The following is a 7,485-nucleotide window of genomic DNA, read 5'->3' on the forward strand; positions in this document are numbered from 1 at the left end:
ATCAAGTATTGAGAGGGTTATAGTCACATACCCATCCAAACCCAATTTGGTCCAACATGAGAAAGCATTTCTAGCTTGATCTCTTCATTCCTCTTTCAAGGTTCAAAAGAGATCCAAGTTTGAATAGCTTCTTTTCCAAAATAACTACTCAATGGGATGAAGATCGAAAGCTTTCAAGTAAAATCAAGAGAAAAGATAGAAGAAGAATAATGAAAATTAGTATTGATCCATCAAATTACAACAGAGCTCCCTAACCCAATGAAAGGGGATTAGTTGTTCATAGCTCTTGAAAATGAAAACAAAGATGGAGAATACATCATAAAACTAGAAATTGCAGAGAAGGTAAAATACAGAGAGTAGTTCTCTTGTTTTCAGCCTCTAGGACTCCTTTAACAATTCAAAGCTACTCCTATATATACTACTTCTCTCAGCTTTTAATTGGCTCTTCATGTCTTGGGCCTTTGGATATTGAGTTTGAAGCAGTTCTTTTCTTCATTTGGGCTTGGCTTTACTTGCAGAGAGAAAGTTCTAAGTGGGCAGAGACTTTAGCTCAGGGCGTTAGGGGTGTTAACATTTAGTGAAAGTATAAGTTCGAGAACGTTAGTGACACTTAACATTTTCACTAACGTTCCAATGTACCCCTTTGCCTCACGTTAGAGCCCACGTTAACTAGGTTAACGTGGCTTCTAACGTGGCCTTGCCAACCTTCGAGAACGTTAGTGACACTCAACATTGTCACTAACGTTCCAGTGTGCCCCTTTTTGCTTCACGTTAAAGCCCACGTTAACTAGGTTAACGTGGGCTCTAACGTGGCCACTCATGAGTGTTTGCCAACGTTAGTGACAATGTTAAGTGTCACTAACGTTGGCTCAACTTTCCTTCTCCACGTTAGAGTACACGTTAACTTAGTTAATGTGACTCTTAACGTGGGCAATGATGGCTTTGAGAGTGTTATTGGCAATCACTTTTCTCATTAACCTTGCAAGTTACCTCCCTTTCCTTGCTTTCTTTGGTCCTGAAATCAAGCAACAGAGTGCATCAAAGTTCTAGTCCAAGTCATGGGTAATGCAGCATACAATTTGTCACTAAATTCATGCAAAATCCTCATGAAATAATGTAAAATTCACAATGTATGCTTGAATCAAGGTGTAGGTGAATATCTACCCAAAACTAGCTTATTTCCTAAAGAAATGCATGAAACTACCCTAAAAACAGTAAAGAAAAGGTCAGTAAAACTGGCCAAGATGCCCTGGCATCACAAAACCAAACTTAAAGCTTGCTTGTCCCTAAGCAAGTACTGGAACAAGAGAATGATGAATGGAATATCCAGAGGAATGAGTCATTCTTGTGGAAGTCATATCACTGATTTTATGGTGGTTTTATGCATAGCAACTTAGGTTCATTCCTGGCTTTCAGACCTTTATCATGTCTTAAAACACTCACTTTGCTTACATCCCATGAGACTTTTATTCATTGATCCCTTTATTGTCATTTCAGAGCTTATTGGTGTTCTTAGGCTAAGTGCTCTGTAAGGGGGCAACTTTTTAAGATAAGCTTTCAGCCAACACTCCCGAACCAGTTGGTTCAAGGTGCTAGGTGTTGAAGCACCCCTAAGGACTTACTCCCTCAAGTCTCTCCCCCATACATACACACCGCAGGCATATAGTTCATTTATTTTCTTTCTTGAGACCTTGGTGTCCAGCACCTCTTTGGGTTACTAAATGCTCTGTGGTGAGGGTTACTCTTGATAATGGACTTTCAGCTGATAATCCTGGGTTAGTTAACCCAAGTTACCAGGTGATAAAGCACCCCTGAGAGCTTATTCATCCAAGTAGATCCCTCACACAGGAGCACCACAGACACTTGTCTCAAGGTGCAAACCATTGGTGCCTAGCCTTATTGCTTACTCTTTTTCTTTTGTTTTTCACTTCCATTGTTCTTTCCCTTTTCTCTTATTAAGATCTTGTTATTAACTTAGTCTCATGGGTATATCCAAAGTCAAGTATTCAGGATAGATAGTTGTCCTCCTAGCCTTGTGGTTGTACCAACTTAGCTAACTTATGACTACCCCAAAGATTCATGAATGCACTTCCACATTATGAACTCTACTCTGGTCTTTTAAAAAACATAAACATTCTCTTCTTCATTTGATTTAAAATGGACAAGCTTACAAGTAAATAAGGGAAATATGCAGTGACATTTAAACCAGAAATCATGGACCTATTCAGAAAGAAAATTTAAAAGACAGAATTTAAAAAGTTTAAACATAACATGGAAGCAGGTTCTATTTCATACAAGATCTTCCTTATTTAAAGCATAGAAAACAATGGACTAAAAAGAACTCCACCACCTTTCATTCATGTGGATGCCCATGCTCCCATCCTTGCTTGTCCTCATTGTGTCTCTCTTGAGTGCTTGTGCTCCCACTTCCTTTGCCTTTTCCAAGCAGCTTCTTCCAGAAACCACCATCTTCCATTTTCTTCTTGAGTGTCTCCTTTTGCTGTTTCACCTTCCTCTCTTCTTGTTCTACAAAATCTTTTTGGACCTTATCATATGTAGGGATGGCATAGTGTAGCTGATGCATATTACTAGTCATGTAGTTCAACTTGGCTTGAGTGTTCACATAGAACTCCTCCCTATGTAGTTGCCTTCCTTCATTGAGTACACTGAACTCATTGAAAGTTTTCATTTGGGCTATCTACCGCTGGTTGAGTTCTTGCAAGTGCTTCTCTTGAAGCTCTTGCCTCTCATTCACTTGGTTGATGGCTTGAGTGAGCCTGGAGTAGTGTTCCTGCTGCTGCTCCATTTGTTGTTTTTGCCATGCTTCCTATTGGCTCAGCCAGTTGGTTTGAAGGTTCAGTATTTGCTCTTGTCCTTCCATATGTCTCATCCCCAAATCCTCAATGGCTCTTAGAAGGTGACTCATGTTCAAGTTGGCTGGATCAGAATACTCTCCTTGTTGATATTCTTCCTGATGAGGTTCCTCTTGGTGAACTCTTTCTTTTGCTTTTGGTTTTCGTATTTGTAGTCTTCTTTGTTGTTGAGCAGGTGTAGTATAAACTAATCACTCGAGTGTAACTGGCCTCCCTGGGTTTACCCAGTCTGGATTGCTGTCCTCAAATACTACCTTGGCCTTGTTGCATAAGCGAAGAATGGTGCTGGGGTACCAAAGCCTGGCACCTGAATCAACCTTCTCAGCCGAATCTTGAATCCCCTCGGCGATGAGCTCATTCACATTGATTTCCCCACCCTGTATTAAGCAATGCACCATAGTAGCTCGATTGATATTTACCTCTGAATTATTTGCAGCTGGTAGAATGGACCTCCTCACAAGTTCAAACCACCCCTTGGCTTCAGGTCTCAGGTCTCCTCTCTTGATGAACTTGGGTCTTCCATCTGTGTACCTCTCCCAGTCAGCTGCTATAACACAGATGTCTGCCACTATCTCTGAGAGCTCATTATTATCAGGGCTTCTACTTATCCTTGCCTGATAACTTTCCTCATCAAAACGAGGTGATTTCAGGTGAAGAACTCTTGTTATGGCATTTGGGCTGAAGTCCACCTCTTTTCCTCTTACGTAACTTTTGAAGGTTGGAGCCTTGATTTTATCCTCTCTTACTACATTCGCATAAAATTCTTTGATGAGGTTTCCATTGATCTTCCCCTCTGGACTTGTGAGCAATTGCCACCCCCTCTGTTCGATTTTCTCCAGAATTTGTGGTGACTCATCTGCATTGATTTGGAAGATTAATTCTGGCAATATCTTTCTCGCCCTTATCCGTTCGAATTCACGTTCATGAAAGGCAGTTTTGAATTTCTTCTCATCGAAAGGAACACTCTCCATGGGTTCCTTCCTCTTTTGCCTCTTTGAGCTTGATGATGCTATGAATTGAGTTGCTGTTTTGAGGTGGAGGTTGGAGGATACGGAGAGATGAGGAATAGGTTGGCTAGGACAGAGTGTGATGAAGGGGTTTGAGCAAGCCGAAAGTATGAAGTGTGGAGAATGGGAATTTGAGTGTGAGGAATGATCATACACTAAGGTTCACTTATATAGGGAGGTCATGAGTGGATGGAAGGTGTGGATTGCAAGGATTGTTGCTTGATGGACGGTTGGGGTTGTGTATGAAGGAAGGACAAGGATCATCACTTAATGAGAGTGATTGGTTCGGTCTTCAAGGGTCTTCTTTCTCCAATGTTGCATGGCAGCGTTTCCCCATGCGTTCCCTCTTGAGACATGTGTGTAGTGCTCTTCATTAAGTGGCGAAATCTCCCCCATTTAATTGTCCAATCAATCCCTTTTTATGCTTCTTTTTCTTTCCTATAAAGATTTAAAATAAGGAAATTAATATCATAAAAATCAAACTCTACGGCTAGAATAATAAATAGAAGAAAAAGAGTTTGTTTATTTATGAATTTCAACTAACTAACTACTTGTGTATCCTTATGCATTTTGGTGGCACCATGGGGTGACACCAAACTTAGTTTGAAGCAATGTGATGAAAAGTTTTGTTCAAAGCTCCCAAGACTAGCATGCATCTTGGTTTGCTTTGAACACCAAACTTGTTCTTCACTATATACTGCATGATAAAGATTGCACCAAGTGTTTGTCTAGTTTGGGTTGAAATTCATAAACATTGATTTTTTCATTATTTTAAAAACATATAAAATATGGGTTGCCTCCCATGAAGCGCTTCTTTAGCGTCACTAGCTTGACGTTTTTCCCTCATCAGGGTGGTTGGTAGTGCTTAAAGTCCTCCCCTCTTGCTGTGGACTTATATCCTTTGGTTGGATCAATGATCTCCACATGTTCCAGGGAAAGAACTCTGTTGATAGTGAAGACCTTAGGTAACTAAGATGGTACAGTAGGGAGATTAAGGGGAATATCTGGGAAGTAAGCTGAAACAACTCTATCCCCTAGAGAGAAGTCTTCCGTAGGGATCTTCTTGTTCCTCCATCTCCTTGGTACCTTCTTCTTTGTTTCTTTTGAGGTTGCCTTCCCCTTGGTGACCTCTTTTTTCCAAGGAGTTGTGATGTTGTCTTCACCTGCCTCTAGAGGTTTAGGTTCTTCCAACTTTTCCTTGAGCTGTGGCAATTGCCGTTTTCCTTGTTTATCTATTAAGGGGATCTCAGAATGAAATGGCTATGCTTTAGTGCTTGTTTCCTTGTCCTCTTGATCTGTTTCTTGTGAGAGTTTGAAAATATTGAAGTTGAGTCGTTCATCATGGATTCTCAATATTAGCTCCCATTTCTCTACATCGATAAGTGCTCTGGCCGTAGCTAGGAATGGTCTTCCCAATATGATTGGATGAGTGTGACTCTCTTCCATGTCCAGGATGATAAAGTCTGTTGGGAGAAAGTATTTCCCAACCTTTAGCAACACATTTTCCACCACTCCTATTGCTTGCTTTTGAGTTTTGTCAGCCAGTCTAATGATTACATCTGTGGGTATTATCTCATTGATCTGCAGCCTCTTCGCCAGGGATAAGGGCAGTAAGTTGATGCTGGCCCCCAAATCACATAGTGCTCTATCGACCATAGTTTCACCTATGGCACAAGGGATGTGAAAACTCCCTGGGTCTCTTCTTTTTGTAGGCAACTCAGGTTGAATAAGGGCACTACATTCCTTGTTCATCACTATAGTCTGGCCTCCTTTGAGTGAGCTTTTACTGGGAAGAAGTTCCTTCATATGCTTGATAAATGCAGGCATTTGTTGAATTGCCTTGATGAATGGTATGTTTACATGCAGAGATGCAAACAAGTCTAGGAACCTTGAGTATATTCTCTTTCCCATAGCACCATTGAGCAGTTGAGGGAAGGGTGCATAGAGCTTCAGCAGCTCTTGTTGTGAGATTTCTGGTTCTTGGCGATCTCTATCCTCCTCCTTTGTTGAGTTGTCTTCGGGTTGTTTGCAAAGTTTGCCTTGCTTGTCTTCAGTCTCTTGATCACTCGCAGTGACCATTTTGCAATCTTCCCATCTTACTTTCTTTGCTTCTCCTTTGGGGTTTTTCTCCGTGTCACTTGGGAAGCTATCAGTAGGTTTGGGAATCTTCTCAGCTAAATATCCCACCTGGAATTCCAGCTTTCTGATGGTCTCTCCCTGGTTCTTAATATTGGCTCGCACCTCCTCTTTGAACACCTTATTTTCTTGAATCTCTTGGCATATTCCTTCAAGTAAGGCTTCAATCTTAGAGAGCTTGTCATTAATTGATGAGTGATTCAGAGCAGATGTGCTGTTTTGGTTTTGATAGGCGTGTGGAGAAGTGTTGTTGTAGGGGTGTTGAGATGTCCTCTGTGTGAATTGCTGGTGAGCTGCATTGTTGTTGGAGTTGTAATGTCTCTGGTCTGGTTTTGATCTTGCTCACTTCCCCACCCAAAGTTTGGGTGGTTTCTCCATCCAGGGTTGTAGGTCTTGGAGTATGGATCATAGTTTTTCCTTGGTGAATTCCCAATGTAGTTGGATTGCTCCTGACTCCCCTCTGCTTTTTCATTTACTCCTTCTTGGGTTGTTGATGAAATGGAGATTGCTGCTACTTGGTTCATCTCCATCTTCTTGGTGAGGTCAGCCAGCTGCTGGGTAATGAGCTTGTTTTGGGCCAACAGAGCATCTACATTGTTTAGCTCCATTACTCCTCTTGTGTTCCCTCTTTCGGAAGCATAGAAGTAGTCGTTCTCTGCTACTGTTTCAATAACATCTATGGCTTCCTCAATAGTCTTCTTCTTGTTCAAAGATCCTCCGGATGAATGGTCTATGGCCTTCTTTGACTCATAAGAGAGTCCTTCATAGAAAATGTGCAGTTGTACCCATTCGTTGAACATATCTGGTGGGCACCTCCTTGTTAGGTCTTTAAACCTCTCCCATGCTTCATATAGAGTCTCACCATCTTGTTGCCTGAAAGTTTGGACCTCATCTCTCAGCCTATTGATTCGTTGAGGAGGGTAAAATCTTGCTAAAAATTTGTTCACCACGTCTTCCCAAGTTGTCAAGCTTTCCCTTGGGAAAGATTCCAGCCACTTGGCTGCTTTGTCCCTAAGTGAGAATGGAAATAGGAGCAGTCTATAGGCGTCAGGGTGAACACCATTAGACTTCACTGTGTCACATATTCTCAGGAAGGTGGTCAAATGTTGATTGGGGTCTTCTTGAACACCTCCTCCAAATGAACAGTTGTTCTGAACAAGGGTGATGAGCTGTGGTTTAAGTTCAAAGTTGTTGGCATGGATTGTTGGCTTTTGGATGCTACTTCCACAATTGCCTGGGTTTGGATTGATGTAAGAGCCCAAAACTCTTCTATCCTCCCCAGCATGATTTGCTCTACCTCCTCCCCCATGGTTGTGATCCTCTTCTTCATGATGGTTTTCCATGTTGTCTTCCATGTTTGTTTCAAAGAATTCCTCTTTTTCCTCAGCACCAACCACTTTATTTCCTCTTGCCTCCCTCCTTAATCTAAGGAAGGTCCTCTCAGGTTCAGAATCGAAGGAAGTTGAAGC

At 41.6% G+C, this 7,485-nt stretch overlaps 1 non-coding gene across 1 annotated transcript; it reads left to right on the forward strand.

Moving 5' to 3' along the window:
- Nucleotides 1-6,811: 6,811 nt before the first annotated feature.
- LOC112773429 (small nucleolar RNA R71) lies at nucleotides 6,812-6,918 on the forward strand. The gene has a single exon (XR_003187979.1). It is a non-coding gene; the product is annotated as a small nucleolar RNA R71 (small nucleolar RNA).
- The last annotated feature ends 567 nt before the right edge of the window (nucleotides 6,919-7,485 follow it).

Source organism: Arachis hypogaea, chromosome 18, assembly GCF_003086295.3.
Source record: "Arachis hypogaea cultivar Tifrunner chromosome 18, arahy.Tifrunner.gnm2.J5K5, whole genome shotgun sequence".
Classification (NCBI taxonomy): Eukaryota; Viridiplantae; Streptophyta; class Magnoliopsida; order Fabales; family Fabaceae; genus Arachis; species Arachis hypogaea.